Below are 21,145 nucleotides of genomic sequence, written 5' to 3'. Positions count from 1 at the left end.
TGCCTACACTATATACACTATATCCCAGACACCCGCAGTACATTTTTCACTTAGAGATTACTAAGAGCTATTTACAATTACAGCCACAACTGGCCAATTTCAGATGTATGCATTATGGGCACCTATAGTGAATATTATTACAGGTATAAAGTCTTGAAATGAAGGCTTCATAGTGATATATGATGGTCCATAAACCTGTATTCAGATTTGCATATTATAAGAATGCAGGTCTATCCAAGACTGGCCATGGTCAAGGTCTTGACACAGCTATGAGAGAAAAGTTGTCAAGCTTAGAATAAATCTGTCAGGTTTCCACTATGTAATCTGAAAGCATCATGATCTAGGGTCTGACAACCTGATTCCAGTGATGTAACACTTATTAGCTAGTATGTTACGGTTTCTTCGTGTTTTATCACTAGAGGACTAGGTGTCTCTAACCTCCTAGTCATCTGCCCTTTCTAACCCCGCCCCTCCACTGATTAGATCTCTAATAATATACATAGTACACCAAAAGCTGACAATCAGTGGTGTGGGCGGGGTTATACACAGCTGAGCATTCTGAGCTCTGCCGCAGAAAAAACTGATTGTATCAAAATGACAGCATGCGGACCAGCAAGTGGGATATCGCAGGAATCAGGATCTCTGCCCCTACAGTATGCTGCTTTCAGATTACATAGGAAAAACCTGGTGAAAAATTCCCTTTAAAAAGGAGTTGTCTACTTTACAAAATCATTCCTATAATACTATGCAGTGAACCTGGTAAAAAAAACAACAACCCAAAAGCAAACGTATATTTTATCGACTACACAGGACTGCTAATAAGAGTGTTCCTTGATTTACAGGAATTTAATCTCTTTTGTATTTCATAGGCAACCCATTGACTTCAATGGGAGCCATATACTTTCATTTTCCTTTGGTGGTGATGCATGGTAAAAATAAAACAAGCTTCAAAAAAAAAAAAAAAAAAAAAAAGAATGTTCCCCATTGACTTGCATTAGGTTAGTTATTTGTGACTAATACTGGAATAGTCCTAGATCTTCGGTACGAATAACCCGAACCCCAATCCTGACTATTCGCTCATCACTACCGTATGTACAACACATTTTAACGTAGTAATGTATAGGAGAAGCTTTGTAATTTTATTTTTGTTTGTCTCCTACGAGAAAACGACTGATGAAAAACTGAAAACACTCAAAATCTGATCTGCAATAATAACAGTCCGTGTTTGCGCATAAGAAAAATCACTGACATCGAATGAGACCTTTGGTTACATTTTTATTTTTTTTTTGTTAAATCCCCCACAGTATTGGATTTCTGAGACACGGTAGAACATGCTAACAACAGAAAATGTGCTTAGGTTGCATAAGTCAATAGAACTAGGCCTCGTTCCCTAATCTTGACCTGTGGCAATGAAAAAGTGCACTGGGTAAGTTATGTGATCGACTTGACTGAGAGTCAATATGCTGCATATTATGTAGGGAGGGTTACACAAGTTTGCTACAGGCTGTCCATCTACTATTTCCACTAATGAGCCTGAACAGGAGTTGATTAAACTTTTAATTACGAAGAAACAAATCGTATTCCATGCCAAAATTTCTTGCAATTATTCTCTAACAGAATGTGAGAAGAAACAAGTATTAAAAAAGAAGGCTTATTTTTCAATTGACAATACTGTGTTATTTTCTTTAAAAAGGGAGTCATTTAGACAAAACTGACAGTATGAACTAAGCACATAGCCTAGTGGGGGATATAGCCAGTTATGGTGCTTGGTTCACCCTCAGTGCGGCCAAGAGGCTTTGTGCGGCCAAGAGGCTCCGAGCACCCTCCGTGCGGCCAAGAGGCTCCGTGCGGCCAAGAGGCTCCGTGCACCCTCTGTGAGGCCAAGAGGCTCCGTGCGGCCAAGAGGCTCCGTGCACCCTCCGTGAGGCCAAGAGGCTCCGTGCACCCTCCGTGAGGCCAAGAGGCTCCGTGCACCCTCCGTGAGGCCAAGAGGCTCCGTGCACCCTCCGTGAGGCCAAGAGGCTCCGTGCACCCTCCGTGAGGCCAAGAGGCTCCGTGCACCCTCCGTGAGGCCAAGAGGCTCCGTGCACCCTCCGTGAGGCCAAGAGGCTCCGTGCACCCTCCGTGAGGCCAAGAGGCTCCGTGCACCCTCCGTGAGGCCAAGAGGCTCCGTGCACCCTCCGTGAGGCCAAGAGGCTCCGTGCACCCTCCGTGAGGCCAAGAGGCTCCGTGCACCCTCCGTGCGGCCAAGAGGCTCCGTGCACCCTCCGTGCGGCCAAGAGGCTCCGTGCGGCCAAGAGGCTCCGTGCACCCTCCGTGCGGCCAAGAGGCTCCATGCACTGTTCTACCAACTGGTTTTGCATGCCCATGCCTCCCTAACTGGTTCCCCTGGCTGAGCACTATCTGAAGAGAAAGCTCAACACTATCAATCACCAGTGAAGGAAGTGATCAATGTAAAACCAGTGGGCAGTACAGTGCCCTGAGCTTCTGGGCCACACCAAGGGTGCACCGAGCACCATAATTAGCATATACCATTAAACTTCAGTTTCTGCAGACCACACGCGATTAGATCACTAAAAGTTAATTATCGGGGCTATATCCCTTAGAAGACGAAGTGCTTAGTGTGTACTAGCCGATCGTACTGACAGATACCCTTTAATTTATAAGCGATTGCATTTTCTATCTTACTCAGTCTTTTAAGCATGTAAGCAGCATACAGCATTAAGAGTGATGGTACAGTAGTAACTTATAGCTTGCCAATAAAAGCAGGAACCTGATTTCCAGGTGCCCTAATGCGATTTCATAACACCATCATAGACTTCATAAAATTAGCAGCAAGTATTCAGTAGTAATTTACATCAGACTGCGATTCTGTGGTTCTGTGTGGGTGTGCCTTTTTTGTAGTCCTAGGTAATGTGTTACATAAGTTATAATTATTGCATGCTTATAAAGTTGCGGTCAACATTATTGGCACGACACCCTAGACTATTATTATAAAAGAGCCAATATCTCCGGTAATAAGTGGATTTGGACCATCTTTGCATCATTAGAATATTTTAATATCATGTGCAAAAACATTCAAGAAAAAGGTCCTGACATTGTACATGCAGTAAACAAAAAAAAAAAAACAAAAAACAACCCATAATACCTGATGAAGACAGGGTTAAAGAAACCCTTTCTTTACTTTGGCAGCAAGCTACCAAATGTGTTTGTGGCTGTCTGTGACTACCCCAGGCATTTAGAGCATGTCTGTCATTTCAGGTGGGGTAACGTTATTTCTTTCCATTATATGACCTATATGTTTTATTTTAAACCTCTTTAGGCCCCATCTCCGATTTTCAGTTGTCTCTGAGCCGGTGGGTGGCAACTAGCTGGTATGATAACTCCTATACACAACACACACACACACACTTGCACTTTTTCGCTGTAGCATACAGACAGAAGCAACAGCACGGATGTCATTATACAACATCCCTGAGCTGTGTGACTGTAAATACTGCAGATGTGAAATAAAATTTCTTAAGTTTGCAGCTGTCACATGGCGCTTTGCTGTAGACTCACCAAGGGTCATGGCAGCATCAGATGCTGTTCAGACCACAGACTTTGACACTTCTCACTATCCTTTCTCTGGTGCTTCTGAGTTGCTCAGGCATTGACCAGCTGTGTGCTCATCAGTGATCGGACTAGCAGGAGTTAATTTCTTTTAGCCTGCTGGTTACCCTTTTATGACATGTTTCAGGAGACCTATCAGAGGTGTTCTCCGCCTTTTTAAGACTGAGGAATTTGTCTACCTTTGCTCACTATAGCTTTCTGCTACATCGGTCTTTGTGCTGGTGTTTTACAGTCTGGTGATTTACTGCGTGTTTGGTGTGCAGTTGAATTCCCCATGTCATCTGATTATTTCCTCCCTGCTTTAAGGCCCCTTTACACACTGAGACTTTCTAGCGATCCCACCAGCGATCCCAACCTGGCTGGGATCGCTAAAAGTCTCTGGTGAGCTGTCAAACAGGCAAACCTGGCCAACGACGCAACAGCGATCCGGACCTGCAGAACGACCTAGCTAGTCATTGGGGACGTTGTAAAGCAGCTTTTTGAAAGGGAAGTCGCTAACGAAGTTGCTGTAAAGTCCCCTTTACACACTGAGACTTTCTAGCGATCATGCTGCACAGCGGGAAACAAAGGGCCAAAGAATGGTCCTGAGAGATGTGTAGTGATCAGCAACTTCACAGCGGGGGCCAGGTCGCTGATGTGTTTCACACACTGCAATGTCGCTGGGGAGGTCGCTATTACGTCACAAAACCGGTGACGTTACAGCGATGTCGTTTGCGATGTTGCAGTGTGTAAAGCCACCTTAAAGGTTAGTTTTCCTCCTTATCTCTTGTATACGGTAATTACTCTGTGTGAGCATGCTGTGTTAAGGTACCGTCACACTAAGCAACTTACCAGCGATCCCAACAACGATAGGGATCGCTGGTAAGTTGCTAGGAGGTTGCTGGTGAGATGTCACACTGCGACGCTCCAGCGATCCCACCAACAACCTGACCTGGCAGGGATCGCTGGAGCGTGGCTACACGAGTTGCTGGTGAGCTCACCAGCAACCAGTGACCAGCCCCCAGCGCCGCGTGGAAGATGCTGCGCTTGGTAACTAAGGTAAATATCGGTAACCAACCCGATATTTACCTTGGTTACCACCGCACGGAGCTACACGTGCAGAGAGCAGGGAGCAGCGCACACTGAGCGCTGGCTCCCTGCTCTCCTAGTTACAGCACACATCGGGTTAATTACCCGATGTATGCTGCAGCTAAATGTGCACAGAGCAGGGAGCAGCGCACACCGCTTAGCGCTGGCTCCTTGCTCTCCTAGTTACAGCACACATCGGGTTAATTACCCGATGTGTACTGCAGCTAAATGTGCACAGAGCAGGGAGCAGCGCACAATGCTTAGCGCTGGCTCCCTGCTCTCCTGGCTACAGCACACATCGGGTTAATTAACCCGATGTGTCCTGCAGCTACATGTGCACAGAGCAGGAGCCGGCACTGACAGTGAGAGCGGCGGAGGCTGGTATCAAAGGTAAATATCGGGTAACCAAGGTAAGGGCTTCTTGGTTACCCAATGTTTACCGTGGTTACCAGCCTCCGCAGAAGCCGGCTCCTGCTGCCTGCACATTTAGTTGTTGCTGTCTCGCTGTCACACACAGCGATCTGTGCTTCACAGCGGGACAGCAACAACTAAAAAATGGCCCAGGACATTCAGCAACAACCAACGACCTCACAGCAGGGGCCAGGTTGTTGCTGGATGTCACACACAGCAACATCGCTAGCAACGTCACAAAAGTTGTTCGTTAGCAGCGATGTTGCTAGCGATGTTGCTTAGTGTGACGGGGCCTTTATATAGTCTTTGTCTATCATGGTTGGTGTTTACACACTCTTGTCCCAGCCCAGGGGAGGAAGGGAGGGGGTATTAGATCAGAGCTGGTCAGGAGCAGGAAAGCGGACCAGATATCATCACCATCAGACATATCTTTGGAATCGGAGACAGTTATGGCCAGTTTAGGAGCCCTGGTCCCCTGCCACCCCGTGACAGAAGCATCATTTGCCCCTCCATAGAGTTTTATAGTCTCTGTAACCTGATCCTTCAGTGATCTGGCAGTAATCAAGATGGATTTGAGATGCATTTCACAATGGATAATGAGTTCAGGTGGCAGTGAGGAGGGAAACGTTTTTCTAGGTGTCTTCACTGAAAACACATTAGCCCAACATTGGCCGAAACTACCAAAATCAGCCGGATCATTGAGCAGACTAATTGTTTTTTTTTTGGAGGGGCGGGTTCTCCTGATTGTCTCGCAACAGACGATGTTGGGGGAGCTAAATGTCCAGCAGTCGAATGTCCGGTGGCCGATCCTTTTGTTCTCTAGGAGGTAAGCCACTGGCAGAGAAGTCTGGCAGCGGCTCTCAGAACATAGGAACATTAGGCTGAGCTTTCTAGTGTGTGGATTGTGTCGCCCAGGGTTATGGGGTACTCTGTGCCAGGCGTTGTATAACTGGGGAATGTCACATTGGTGGCCGTTGCCCGGTCCCGTGCCCTGGGTGCTTTTTAAAAGGGGGATTATGTACAAGGGATTTGAATAATGTTCACACGTGACGGCACTTGCGGTGTTGCGGCTATAGGGATGGAGCTGCCGCTGCACAGTTTTCACTACTGGGGCTGGTGTTAGTGGCATCCTGGATATTAGGTCCTCCGCAAGCAGGGCCAGGCCCCAGAGGATGGGTGATGCAGATTGGTGTTGAACAAAGGTAGGCCACAACGGGTGTTTCAGTGTAACCGGTTCTTTTTACTCACTGCAAGCTGGTAACTGGTTACCCGAGGCTGGCTGGTCTTAACCGCAGGTCACCGTAGTCCCAGTGCCGGTTTAGTGACCTGGTGACTTCTTTCCCCTGCACCTGTCTTTGGTTGGTGGCTCCCCGTGGCATAGAGCAGCTGGGGGCCCCCTCCTGGTTGTCTTCTTCAGCAGTCCGTATGGCGGTAGCGTGAACCCTGTGGGGTTGGAGTCTCAGGTCCTGTTCCCCGATTCTCTCTTTGCTACTGAGTCCCGAACTTCAAGGTCAGTGAGGTCCTTGATGGTCCCCTCACTGTGCAGATTTTATCAGGTCTGCCTGGAGCTTTCGCCTGACCTAGGATTCTGTACCCCGTTGGTGCGTAGTTCCGGGAGTACTCCACCGGCAACTAACCACCTTGGCCCTCAGGTCACTGTTCACTCCTGTCAGTGCGTCTGTTCCCTTTCACTCTCACTTCTCAATTCTTACTGTCTTCCTGACTGTCCACTGTCTACCCCTCCCACCTGGTCGTCTAGTAGACTGGATCAGCTCCACCTCTAGGTGGCCATCCATTGGTCCAACCCTTGCCTGGTACCAGTCTATGGGGGATTTGGGGAAAACAAGGATTTTCTGGAGTGTTTGGTTGTTACCGGCACTGGTCTTGGTCCATAGGGGGTAGGCCCTGCATCCTGGTGGGGGATGCAGTACCTTGCCTGATGGCTTCAGGGGTGCTACATGGATCAATTACTCCGGACAGATGTCAGCTGAATGATTGTTCAAACGATCACTATCTAAAGTGTATGGGAGCTTTATTCTTGCTAGAATGAATGTAAAACCATACAAATTCGGATTGTAACACAACACCATCCTCAATCTCCATGGGGTGCAATAAAATAATCCCAATTTTGTCACTTCTAAAGAAACAGTTGCTTGATGCAAACAGCACAAAATAGGAATCATGTTCCCATGAAGCGTACAGAAGCAAAACTCATTTAGATCTAGCCTTACAGCATAAGCGAGTCCATACAGAACTCCCATTACCCGACAAGACAGGACAAGACCATTATAGTAAAATCTAAGCAGAAAACCCAAAGTGTTAACCATAAAGCCTTGCAGGAATATAATGTCCTATCCTCTTTTCCTGCTTCTATTTGACACATCTGGATGGATGTTACTTAAATGCATGAATGGGGACAGATCTCATCACAGGAGGTCCTGCGATTGGGAAAGTCAGCAGCTAGCTGTGATCTTTGATCTTCAAAAGCAAGCATTCAATATTTTATATTGCAATACAGGGGAAATAATATGTTATACACTGACCATTGAACACAATAGGCTTAAAAGAAGAGAAGTCTGAAGTCCCTATGTGATTGCCAAATCTTGTCATGATTGCGCCGTGTTCCCTGTGTGATTTGGCATGGCCACATGCATACATCCGGTCAGGGGTGTAAATATCATTAATACAACCCATGCAACAGCCAGGGGTAGAAGAGTATGGGGGCCATTATGTCCAAAACAGGTGGAATTGTGGATTATGATAAGATATTGGACTACAAAAGGGCCTGGATACCGTTAATAGGTCCCTTTTCGGTCTGTGAGATCCCATGCCAACAAGACTTACCCAGCTTCTCTCAGTAGAAGAGAATTGAGAGAACCACAGAAGTCTAGATGGCATGTAACTGCAACACAAAGAGAAGAGGGCCCGTCGGCAAGAACTGTATAAGGATTAGAAAGGGCCTAGAAACTTTTCTTCGATAGGGTCCCTTTTCTGTCTGTGCCTGATAGTGCGATCACATGCCAACTAGTGTTATCCAGCTTCTCGCAATAGAAAAGAATTGAGAGAACCACAGAAGTCTAGATGGCATGAAACCGCAACACAGAGAGAAGAGGACCCCTGTGCAAGAACAGTATATTGACTACAAGAGGTCCAGATACTGTACTTCCCCCGGGTCTCTTTTCTGTCTGCAAGCAATCACATGCCGCTACTCCTAACAGACTAGTCTTAACCAGCTTCTCTCAATAGAAGAGAATTGAGAGACCCACAAACTTCAAAAGGGCCCAGATTCCAGTCTTCCATAGCATCCCTTTTCTGTCTGTTCAGTCACATGCCAACTAGTCTTACCCAGCTTCTTTCAATAGAAGAGAATTGAGAGAACCAAAAAAAGTCTAGATGGCATGCAACCACAACACAGAGAGAAGTGTGCCCTTGTGCAAGAACAGTATATATGGGGCACAGTGGTTAGCACTGCAGTCTTGCAGCGCTGGGGTCCTGGGTTCAAATCCCACCAAGGACAACATCTGCAAGGAGTTTGTATGTTCTCCCCGTGTTTGCGTGGGTTTCCTTCTGGTTCCCTCCCACGCTCCAAAGACATACTGATTGGGGCTCACTGTCTAAATTCCCTATGTGGACAGAGATTAAAATGTATGTAAAGTGGTATAGAAATAATGGCGCTATATAAAAGTGAATTAATTATTAATTATTATTATTATTATTATATGGACTACAACGGTCCCAGATACTGTTTTCTGTCTATGTGATCACATACCAACTATTCTTAGATCGTATCGTGTGACGCCCACATATCGCACGTGCGATCGTACCCGCCCCCGTCGTTTGTGCGTCACGGGCAATTAGTTGCCCGTGGCGCACAAAGTCGTTAAACCCCCGTCACACGTACTTACCTGCTGAGCGACATCGCTGTGGGCGGCAAACATCCGCTTACTGAAGGGGGAGGGACGTTCGGCGTCACAGCGACGTCACACAGCCACCGGCCAATAGAAGCGGAGGGGCGAAGATGAGTGGGACGTAAACATCCCGCCCACCTTCTTCCATCAGCATTGCCGGCGGCCGCAGGTAAGCTGCAGTTCATCGTTCCCGGGGTGTCACACGGAGCGATGTGTGCTACCCCGGGTACGATGAACAACCGGCGCACAGAAGAATAAACGATTTTTTAAAAATAAACGACGTGTAACTGATACACGATTTGTAACCGATTTGCGATCGTTCTGAGACGCTCGTAGGTGTCACACGAAACGACGTCGCAAACGATGCCAGATGTGCGTCACGAAAACCGTGACCCCGACGACATATCGTACGATAGATCGTCTCGTGTGACGCCCGCATTACTCCACTGCTCTCAATGGAAGAGAATTGAGAAAACCACAAAAGTCTAGATGGCATGCAACTAACAGAGAGAAGAAGGCCCCTGTGCAAGAACTGTATAAGGGGCCTTCGCAGTTTCAATAATGTGTGACAGAAGTCGCTTTCTACATTTGAAGTGGGCTTGGGCCCCGATTCCATCAATGGTAAAGCCCCTCTGGTAAGGGGATAATAATAATTTTATTCATTTATATAGCGCTATTAATTCCACAGCGCTTTACATAAATTGGCAACACTGTCCCCATTGGGGCTCACAATCTAGAGTCCCTATCTGTATGTCTTTGGAGTGTGGGAGGAAACCGGAGAACCCGGAGGAAACCCACGCAAACACAGGGAGAACATACAAACTCCTTGCAGATGGTGTCCTTGGTGGGATTTGAACACAGGACCCCAGCGCTGCAAGACTGCAGTGCTAACCACTGAGCCACCGGGATCACATATATGGCCACCCACCTAGGAAATACAAGGGCAAGCGCACACATAGTGACTGCAGACTTTTCTTAAGATACCGTCACACTAAGCGATGCTCCAGCGATCCCACCAGCAACCTGACCTGGCAGGGATCGCTGGAGCGTCGCTACACGGGTTGCTGGTGAGTTGTCACACAGGAAGATCTCACCAGCAACCAGTGACCAGCCCCCAGCGACGCGTGGAAGCGATGCTGCGCTTGGTAACTAAGGTAAATATCGGGTAATCAACCCGATATTTACCTTGGTTACCAGCGCACACCGCTTAGCGCTGGCTCCCTGCACTCCTAGCCAGAGTACACATCGGGTTAATTACCCGAGGTGTAGTCTGGCTATGTGTGCAGGGAGCCGGCACTGGCAGCTGTGAGCGGAGGACGCTGGTAACGAAGGTAAATATCGGGTAACCAAGGAAAGGGCTTCTTGGTTACTCGAGGTTTACATTGGTTACCAGCCTCCGCAGAAGCCGGATCCCTGCACATTCAGTTGTTGCTGTCTCACTGTCACACACAGCGATCTGTGCTTCACAGCAGGAGAGTAACAACTAAAAAATGGTGCAGGACACTCAGCAACAACCGGCGACCTCACAGCAGGGGCCAGGTCGGTGCTGGATGTCACACACAGCGACATCGCTAGCAAGTTATGCCTCAGCAGCGATGTTGCTTAGTGTGACGTGGCCTTTAGACTGAACAAGCCCCTTTAAGTCCTCCATGGCCAGACCCTTTGTAATCACTCCGCACTCAGGCTTAGGTATTCTCACCTATTTAGTATGAATTGGCTGATAGGGCTTTCAAAATGAGACAATCCCTTTTTTTCCCCTTTGTTTCAAAGATAAAAAAAATAAAATAAAAAAAATAGACAATTTTAACTTAAATGTTATTATGTATGAAACATTAAATTATAGGGCACTGCACTGATATCATAATAAAAGGAAGAATTTCCGTTACATATTCAGGTCGGGGTTTCTTTTTTCCCTCCTGAGATTTTTAAATATTTCCCTCCTCTGCTTTTTCTTTCAGTAAACCACTGCAGTCAGACCTTGATTTTTCTTTGTGGTTTACAGACGCTTGCAGATTTAGTGGATCTTTGAGCTGGTCTGAGTCATGAATTGAAAAAAAAAAATAAAAAAAAAAAAATATAGCAAACAAACAAAAAGGAAACTGAGAAAAAACACATTAGTGATGTCACAGTACAGAGATGTTTTGCAACAGTAGAAGCTACAACGTTTCCCCGGAGATGTAAGAAATCGGATCTGTATCTTATTTCCTGTTTGGCAGCCTGAAAACTGACATACCGCAAGAAAAAAAAATAAAAAGTACTGATATAACACTGCACTATGAGCATTTTTTACATATGCAAGTAATGTGATACCAGCATTCATTCACTGTACTACCGGTATTAGATATACTGTATATATTCTAATACAAAACCAGCTAATGTAACAAAAAACATACTGCCATTATAAAATAGTGATACTAATGGGATGCTGGGGGTCTGAACTAAACCATAAATGTGACAGCTAAGATTACCCGACTGCAAATTTATGTCAACTCAACTAGAAGAGGTAAGGGCAGAGAGAGACACACATACACACTGTACATATATATATTACTAGAAGGTGGCCCGATTCTACGCATCGGGTATTCTAGAATTTACGTATTGTGTAGTTCATGTATGATTTTTGTTATATATATATATAGATAGATGTTGTGTGTAGTTACCAAGTGTTTGTGTAGGGCGCTGTACATGTTCTGGGTGTTGTCTGGGTGCGACGGGGGGTGAGAGCGGTGTTGTATGTGTGTTGTGTTTGTGGAGCGCTGTGTGTCTGTAGCGTTGTGTGTGTGGTGCTGTGTGTGTTGCGCGGTTTGTGTGTGTGTGGTGTGTTTTGGGGGGAGGTATGTTTTGTGTAATGTGTGTGTGTTGCGCGGTATGTGCGTATATTTGTGTGTGCCGCGGTGTTTGTGTGTTGGGTGTTGTGTGTGTGCAGCGTTGACTGTGTGTGTGGGTGTCTGTGTAGGGCAGTTGTTTGTGGTTCCCAGTGTGTGTGTGTGTGTGTGTGAGTGTGTGTGTTGGGGGGAGGTGTGCACTTCCCATCGTGCTCCATCCCCCATGCAGCGCACTCCCAAACGTGCTCCATCCACGATGCTGCGCACTCCCAAACGTGGTCCACCCGCCATGCTGCGCACTCCCCATCGTGCTCCATCCCCTATCCTGCGCACCCCCCATCGTGCTCCATCTCCCATGCTGCACACTCCCAAACGTGCTCCATCCGCCATGCTGCGCACTCCCAAACGTGCTCCATCCCCCATGCTGCGCACCCCCCATCGTGCTCCATCCCCCATGCTGCACCAGCATCAGCCTCTCTACCCGCAGCATCAGCCTCTCTACCCGCAGCATCAGCCTCTCTACCCGCAGCATCAGCCTCTCTACCCGCAGCATCAGCCTCTCTACCCGCAGCATCAGCCTCTCTACCCGCAGCATCAGCCTCTCTACCCGCAGCATCAGCCTCTCTCCTCCCAGCATCAGCCTCTCTCCTCCCAGCATCAGCCTCTCTCCTCCCAGCATCAGCCTCTCTCCTCCCAGCATCAGCCTCTCTCCTCCCAGCATCAGCCTCTCTGTCCCCAGCATCAGCCTCTCTGTCCCCAGCATCAGCCTCTCTGTCCCCAGCATCAGCCTCTCTCCTCCCAGCCTACCCCAGCCTCAGCCTCCCCCAGCATCAGCCTCTCTCCTCCCAGCATCAGCCACTCTCCTCCCAGCATCAGCCTCTCTCCTCCCAGCCTACCCCAGCCTCAGCCTCCCCCAGCATCAGCCTCTCTCCTCCCAGCATCAGCCTTTTCGGTCCCCAGCATCAGCCTCTCTCCTCCCAGCCTACCCCAGCCTCAGCCTTCCCCAGCATCAGCCTCTCTTCTCTCAGCCTCCCCATCCCAGCCTTCCCCAGGATCAGCCTCTCTCCTCCCAGCCTCCTCCAGCACGCCGTGCTCCTCTGCCGACACACACACACACCCGATCGCATACACTCACACACACCCGATCGCATACACTCACGCACACACACATTGACGATATTGCACATACGCGCTCACACTCACAACATCCGGAGATACCACATGCTTCTGGCCATGTGATCCTCCGGCAGGTCCTGGAAGCTCACAGCACAGTATCGCCGCCGAGAAGCAAGCGATATCCCAGGATGTTGTGAGTGTGTGTATGCGATGTGATGTGTGTGTGAGGTGTGTGTGAGAGTGAGTATGATCTGATGTGTGTGTGTGTGTATATATGTGTGTGTGTGTGTATGTGTGTGTGTGTGCATGTGTGTTACGCCGCTGCAGGACCTTGATGCGCTGGTAACTATGCTAGCATGGTTACCAGCGTATCTCGTCCCCCGCTCGCACGGGAGTCCACACCAGCATACGCCGGCCAGCCCCAGCAATGCGAGAGTGTGTGTCGGCTGGTTTGGCGGCGTAGCTAGCGTGCATTACGTGAGGGGGGCGGGGCGTGGCCGAGTTGCCAATGCCTGCAGGGTGCCGGGGCAAGAGGCCAATCTGTGGGGGGGGGCGGAGCCTGGGCGAGCGGTCTGCCAATCCGTGTGGGGGCGCAGCCTGGGCGAGCGGCCAATCCGTGCGGGGCCATGGCGAGGCCAGCGGCCAATCAGCTTTGTGTCACCGTAAGGACACAATTTTGGAGCAAGACAGACAGACAGACAGACAGACAGAATAAGGCAATTATATATATAGATGAGAACCAGTTCGGACCATTTTACTAAAAAAAAAAAACCAAAAGCAACAGTATGGCTATATACAGTAGATCCCAACACAACAATAAAAATGATACCTGTGTTGTAGGAATCTAATGAACTAACGCAAAGAAACTGAGCTTGAAAGCCACACATGCAAATTAGTTCAAAAGCGGATTGGGGGAGTGTCAGAGTGCACTGAAACACCCCCATAGCACTTCCTGGCTACATTTACATATCTAATATATAAAGGTGTGTGTGTGTGTGTGTGTGTGTGTGTGTGTGTGTGTGTGTGTCCGTGTCCGCTAAAGGAATCCGCACCGTCGCATTTACAATCACGAAATTTTGCACAGACGCCTCATGTGACCCAGGGAGCGTCGTAGACTGTTTTGACAGAAAAATTTAACCCCATGCTTTACAGTTAGTCTCTAAAATCCGGCCGCCATTAAACTGAATGGAGGTGGGAGCTATAGGTTATTAATAGCAACTGTCAGTGGTTGCTATAGGAACAAAAACTGTTAGTTGAAGCTTATGCGTGAGGTTATATGATGTCGGTGGAGAGATGGATAGAGAGACAGAAAAAGACAGACACACAGACAGCCCGGGTAAAGAGACAGCCCGGGCAAAGAGACAGCCCGGGCAAAGAGGCAGCCCTAGACAGACGGAAAAGAGACAGACAGGGAAAAAAGAGAGACAGACAGAGACAAAGACAGAGACAGAGAGAGAGAGACACAGACACAGAGATGGAGACCGATAGACTGATACAAATACAGACAGAGATAGAAATAGTCAGACAGAGACATAGACACAAACAGACAAGGAAAGAGACAGACAGACAGAGACTGGGAGAGAGACAGTTACTATCCAGGGCAACACCCGGGTACTACAGCTAGTTACTTGATTTCTCAGCACTGGGACTTTGGATCACTATAAGGGAGCGTTCCCACGATCAGGGGTTGCAGCGTTTTGGATGCAGCATGTTTTCACTGGGTCCAAAATGCAGCGTTGTAGATTACAAGAACAGTGGATGGGATTTATGGAAATCTCCTGCCCTCTGTGCTTCTTTTCTCCGCAAGTGTTCTCTGCCGGAAGAATACAGTGATGGGTGGCATGGTGGCTCAGTGGTTAGCATTGCAGTCTTGCAGCGATGGGGTCCTGGGTTTAAATCTCACCAAGGACATCTGCAAGTATGTTCTCCTCATGTTTGTGTGGGTCTCCTCCAGGTTCTCCTGTTTCCTCCCACTCTCCAAAATCATACTGATAGGGAATTTAGATTGTGAGCCCCAATGGGGGTAGTGTTGCCAATGAATGTAAAGCATTGTGGAATCCATAGCGCTATACAAGTGAACTATTATTATTATCCCTCACCTATCGCGAGAATTATGGTCTGGAGACCCCTGCCGTAGGTTAAAATCTGCAAAGTAGCGAAATTATATTTACTTTTTTTATTTACCCATATTTTTGGTATTATAAGACACACTTTTCCTCCCAAAAATTTGGGAGAAAACGAGAAGTGTGTCTTATAATCCAAGTCTAGCTTACTGGGAGGTGGAAAATGATGACAGGAGGCTGGGGCAATGCTGCGGACTGCACGCTGCGGAAAGTGAGGCAGGGGCGGTTCCGGGGAACAGGTGAAAATTTGGAGATGGGTCAGCACTGTGACACTTGTCAGCCCCGAGTCGGTGTGGTGCGACTGGGGAGGATATTCTGGTGCTGTCCAGTGGTTTAGGCCATCCAGGATCTCCTCAATAGAGGTTATGGTTATCCTGGTTATTATATTGAGTATGTTCTTAATTGTAATTAATAAAGGCTGCTGTGGCCGTATATTTCCATCGTCAATCAGCCTTGTGTGGTTTTTGTGCTTGGACACTTTACAATACAATAGTCATGAAAATGTCGGCGGTGCCGGCTTCAAATAATAGCGCCTGGAGTCAGCGCATGCGCAGATTGAGCTCTCTGCTTAAGATCTCATCTGTGTACGCACCGCCTTTGGCCCATTTATGTCCCCGCAGCGGACTTAAGGAAAATGGTGCTCGGAGGTGGCACGTGCACAGATGAGATCTTATACGTCATTAAACAGATAGTCGGCGCGTGCGCAGAGTGAGCTATGGGCGCCATTTCGTTGAAGCCCACATCGCCAACAGTTTCTGGATGTTTTGGCTAGCGCCTGCAGCGAGCATCTGGGACACCTGCCCACCGCATCACTCTGCTCCACCACCGCCCCTGCCTCCTGTGACCCCACTCCACCACCGCTGCCACTCCCCCAGTACCCGCGATACAGTGAATCCGCAATAAGTGAACCACGATATAGCAGGGGATGACAGTACAGCGAAAGTCCGCAGTGGCCCAAACCCTGATCGTTGGCATGGGCAGCTGTGGTCTCCTATGGAAAACACTCATGGCACCTATACTGTATAAGACACACCGCGTACAGGATGCAGCATGTCCTGAATGTGTCTACATGCCCTAAGACAAGGGTGGACATACTATTAGTGCAACCAAGGGGCCCAAGAGGTAACAGGACCCATTTACACATCCAAAATAGGTGGTATTGTTCATTGGTATGAGCTATTGGACTGTAAAGGGCCCATATAATGTTCTCGCACAGGAGCCTTTTTTTGTCTGTGTCCGCTAGTGCCCTAAGATAGGTAGAATTTTTATTGTCGCAGGAACTAATCAGCCATAACACTAGTGTCAATAGTAAAAATCGTCCTGACAAATTCCATGTAATTATTTATTTTACATTCTTGTATAACGTCATGAATTCTACAGATGGCATCATCATCATCTCTGTCCCCATTGGGGCTCACAAATTAAGCTTTCTATTGTGATGTCTTTGGAGTGTGGGAGGAAACCAGAGAAACACCAAGAACATACACAATATAATCCGACATCAGAGGGCTCAAATCACAAAGTAGGGACATTATTTACTGCATGAAATTACTATCAGAGCTGGGTAGAAGACTTAGAAAAGGGAACTTAGATTGTGAGCCCCAATGGGGAAAGTGATGAAGTCTAACGCTGCGCTGCAGAATATGATGGCGCAATATAAGCACGCATAATAAATGAAAGGAAAGACAACGTCCAAAGGGGCCGGAATGATCTATTGGTTTTCATCACTCAGTACATTCTAGACTCTCTCAAAATCTATTCTGTGCCAGCGTCATTCACCCATTGTAATTACTTTGAATTTCCCCCTTGTGATTGTAGACCCTCGCTACTATGCATCAATGGCCCCAGGCATGTCAGAAGAGGAATAACAAAATGGAACAAGTGTCAGAACCACGCGGCTGAACAAGAACACTGCTCAAGGATTGCCAGGTGACGCGGCGGGTCTGATGATGACAAATTACAGCATGCACAGAGCTTTTATACAGCATTTCTTTCCTATTGGTAATGGGTGTACATCGTTAGAAGCTAACTTTAATTGGTCACTATACTTTCAGCCTACTCTATCCCTCTTGATAGTGGATTAAATAGTGGGCTAAATGGACAATCTGCATGTCACTGTATCAATTCTGATGTTTTCAGTCCCAAAAACCTCCCTCTCCAAACACAGGCCTCCGTTCTGTCCACTTTCAAGAATAACCAGTTTGTAGAAGCAAAAAGGCTGAGAAATAGATTCCTGGAAATGGTGGCTGTATGTGTCGCGGGCGGCGGGGCGCTGCGCTCGCTAACGCTCGGGTCCGGCGCTGCTGCTGCTCGGTGGCTCGAGCGGTGGGCCGGATCCGGGGACTCGAGCGGCGCTCCTCGCCCATGAGTGAGAAGGGGGTGGTTTGTTTGGGGATTTAGTCCGTGACGCCACCCACGGGTTGTGGTGAAGATGGGCACCACCGCTGCTGGTGACGGGGGATCCCAGGAGCGATGGTAGGGAGCAGCTGGGATGTTGTTTTCCCCCTCCGTGGGTAGGGGTTGGTGGTCCCGGGGCCCGGTGGTGTGACGGGGAGGCAGGGTTGGTGAGGTGCAGGGTTGCAGGGGCAGCGCGGCGCGGTGCCAGATGGCACGGGTGTACTCACTCAGCAATAGATGCACAAAGTCTCCGCTAAACTAAACGGCTGGATGGACGGGTCCCGCAGCCGGCTGCAGTGTTGTTGTTGTGCTCTCCCCGGACGGCTGATGGTGGCTGTCTTTCCCTGCACCTTTGTGTACTGTGTTGACTCCAATAGCTTCCCAACGGTAGTCCGCTCCCAGGTGTAGAGATACCGGAGGAGCCAGTTTTGCCCGCAGGCGCTGGCCCGTGGATTTTTAGCCGGTGGCGGTGGCTGTATATCCTCACGGTGTGAGCGGTTGCCTTCAATCGGGACTTGGTTGCTAGGGAACCCCGGGGGTTCCTGTCACATTCGGATTTGACTGTTGACGTCGGCTCCAAGCCTGGTCGAGGTCCGATGGCCCTGCCTGTGTGCTTAGCTTCACTCCGTTCCCCGGTCCGGTACCGGTGGGTCACCGCCCAGCCCCGGTCCTTACGGCTCCGCGGAGTTCCACCAACTCCTGCCACCCTTGCTATCAGTGCCTGGGCTCCGACCCAGGTACTCGCAGTTCGTGACCTCTCACTTTCACCTCCTGAACAAATCTGCTCCTTTTCCCGCCTCCAGGCCTGTGAACTCCTCGGTGGGTGGAGCCAACCGCCTGGCTCCGCCCCACCTGGTGTGGACATCAGGCCCTGGAGGGAGGCAACAAGGGTTTTTATCTGATTAATGTAACTGTCTGGGGGGTGGGGGTGTGTTTGTGTTTTGTCTGTGGCTACCTGGCTAGTCCAGGGCACCACATATGCAAAGGGGGGACTGGAATGCCAAAGGTCCACCAGTAAGATCGACTCTTGCACTGGCGTAACCTGAAACTCATAGGCCTCAATGCAAAATTTCCAAAAGAGCCCTCAATTATTGCAAGACTCCAGGGCTCGGGTGCAATAGCAAGCCCTGCACCTATGTTATACTTACGCCCCCACTCTGGGAGCCCATTGTTCAGCTACATGCAAATATATTACCCTCTTTCACAAGTTTCTATAAGAATAAACTGAATAGTTTGTTAAAAGAATGATGAGATTTTGCATTTATCCGTACATAGGATTGAATGTATTGTGCCAAGTACCGCTCACATCTGGATATAAATATGCCGGAGTGCAATTAATACAAAAAAATAAATAATAATAATAAATAATAATAATAATAATAATAATAATAATAATAATAATAATAATAATAATATTATTATTAATAATAATAATTAAATAAATTATATATATATATATATATATTATATATATACATATACATACATACACACACACACACACACACACACACACACACACACACAGCCATCGCATGGATCAGCTGTATGCCATACGATTTTTACACAAGTTTCCATTCTGTACCATAGTAAATGGTCCTGTAAATGAGTGTGAATAGCTGCTGAGAATAAAAATGCATTGCTTAAGGATGCTAGGTGAAAAAAAAAAAACCCAAAAATAACAAAAACAAAAAACCCACAATACACTCGTATGACATGGAATACCAAACAGATTTCACTGTCCAACTTTTTTGAATGAGAATGGGAGCGATTATTTATGCGCATATGTGAGCATGGGGGCCAAATGGGGGATTCCACTGTGGGCAGTATTGGTCTTATCATATGGGCCAAGGGGACATTTTGGGTCCCTTAGGATCTAGGGCCCTGTGCAATTGCTACCCTTCACCTATTGTAGTTACACCCCTGCCTGTGGGTCAGCCTGAGCCTGTGTCTATGCCTCTTTGCTCCTGCTCTTCAGTCAAGCTATATACAGCTATAATAGAGATGTAGGAGTTTAGTTTAGGAAAGGCAAACCTGTGGACAAAAGGCAGGAGAAATTCATGCTGGAAAGCAAGATACAGTACCAATAGTGCTGGCAGAATACTAATGACGCAGAACTATGTTTATTAAATAAATCTGCCCATTCAAAAAGCGTCTAGTTGTATAGCGTGATAAATCGGGACAGTTCCTAGATATATGAGATTAGTATGTGTACAAAGAGCCGCTTAAATTTGTTGTGGGTGGGAACAGCATTAGAAACATCGTCTCACCCACTTTAGGATACACCACACGGACCTCACAGTGTGAGGAGAAGAAACTTGTAAAATGAAATAAATCCAGCAAATTGATCATCATTATTCTTTTTTTATTAAGTTCCAAAAGGCATTAATGAAAATGAGGTCACAGCTCCATAAATTGTGATAAAAATCATTAGCAGACAATTCACAAATTGTGTGAAAGCCCAGATACAATTTTGTCTTCTTATATGGTTCATTAGTCTGTTAGGTGACTGTTAGGGACTCCTATGCTATCCCTCACACTAGGAGTCCCAAGCCTTTCCCTAACCTCAGGGTCACTCCTGATGGTGGAGATGCCCAAGCCTTGTGTCGCGGGCGGGGAGGAGGATGGCAACGCTGCGCTCACCCCCTGCTCGGGTCCGGCCGCTGCTGCTGCTCAGTGGTGGCTCGAGCGGTGGGCCGGATCCCGGGGTCTCGAGCGGCGCTCCTCGCCCGTGAGTGAAAAGGGGGTGGTTTGGCTTTGGGGATATTGTCCGTGACGCCACCCACGGTTGTGGTGATTTGTGGTGACACCACCGCTGCTCTGGATGGGGATCCCGGGGATGGTGACAGGGAGCAGCTTTGGTTGTTATTCTCCCCTCCGTGGGTAGGGGGTTTGGTTGTCCCGGGGCCCGGTGATGGGGTAGGGGTGAATGGCAGGCGGGTTGCGGGGCCTGATTAGGTGCAGGGTCGCAGGGGCAGCGCTGTGCCGCACGGCACGGAGGTACTCACTCAGCCCAATGATGATGACACAGTTCACGGTAAAACAAGCGGCTGGTTGGACGGGTCCCTCGGACGGCTGCGGTGTTGTTGTTCCCTGCAAGTTAGCGGTGACTGTCTCTTCCCTGCACCTAGGTATGGTTGTTGGTATCGATGGGTTCCCACCGGTAACCCGCTCCCCGACTTGGATATGGGCCGGAGGAGCCCCGTTTTGCCCGCAGGCGCTGGCCCTGAGGAACTGGTGCCTTGGCGATGGCGGTGTCCCTCTCACTGGTTGGACTGTTGCCTTCAATCGGGACTTAGTTGTTTGGAAACCCAGGAGGTCCCCTTCACTGACGGATTTAGCAAATTCACGGCGATTCCAAGCCTTGCCGGGGTCCGAAAGGCCCCTGCCACTGGTGCTGGCTTCTCTTTGTGTAGCGGTCCGGTACCGCCGGGCCACCACCCGTCCGCGGTCCTTACGGTAGACTCCAATAGGCCACTCCTGCAGACGGTCACCACCGTCTGCCAACCTTGCTGTCTTGCCCGGGCCACACACCCGGACCAACTTCAGGCTCTTTTTCTGTCACTTTTCTCCTTATACTTCCACTACTCCAACTGCTCTCTTTCCCTTCCAAACTCTATCTGCTCCGCACTCACGCTCTGCCTGAGCTAAACTGCCTGGTTTTCCCGCCTCCAGGACTGTGAAC

General features: G+C 48.4%; 1 protein-coding gene and 1 long non-coding RNA gene across 2 annotated transcripts in view; one reads left to right on the top strand and one right to left on the bottom strand.

Annotated features, from left to right (window-relative positions):
• TYRO3 (TYRO3 protein tyrosine kinase) overlaps window positions 1-21,145 on the bottom strand; it is a 277,637-nt gene that overhangs the window by 243,583 nt on the left and 12,909 nt on the right. The window lies entirely within an intron of this gene.
• The window catches only part of LOC142257911 (uncharacterized), a 104,917-nt gene continuing 100,658 nt past the window's right edge, over window positions 16,887-21,145 (top strand). Inside the window, exon 1 of the long non-coding RNA XR_012727677.1 lies at window positions 16,887-16,992. This is a non-coding gene — a long non-coding RNA (uncharacterized LOC142257911). The remainder of the gene's footprint in view (window positions 16,993-21,145) is intronic.

Source organism: Anomaloglossus baeobatrachus, chromosome 12 (assembly GCF_048569485.1).
Source record: "Anomaloglossus baeobatrachus isolate aAnoBae1 chromosome 12, aAnoBae1.hap1, whole genome shotgun sequence".
Classification (NCBI taxonomy): domain Eukaryota; kingdom Metazoa; phylum Chordata; class Amphibia; order Anura; family Aromobatidae; genus Anomaloglossus; species Anomaloglossus baeobatrachus.
Note: the sequence above shows the minus strand (reverse complement) of the source record. Positions and strands in the feature narration are given on the sequence as shown.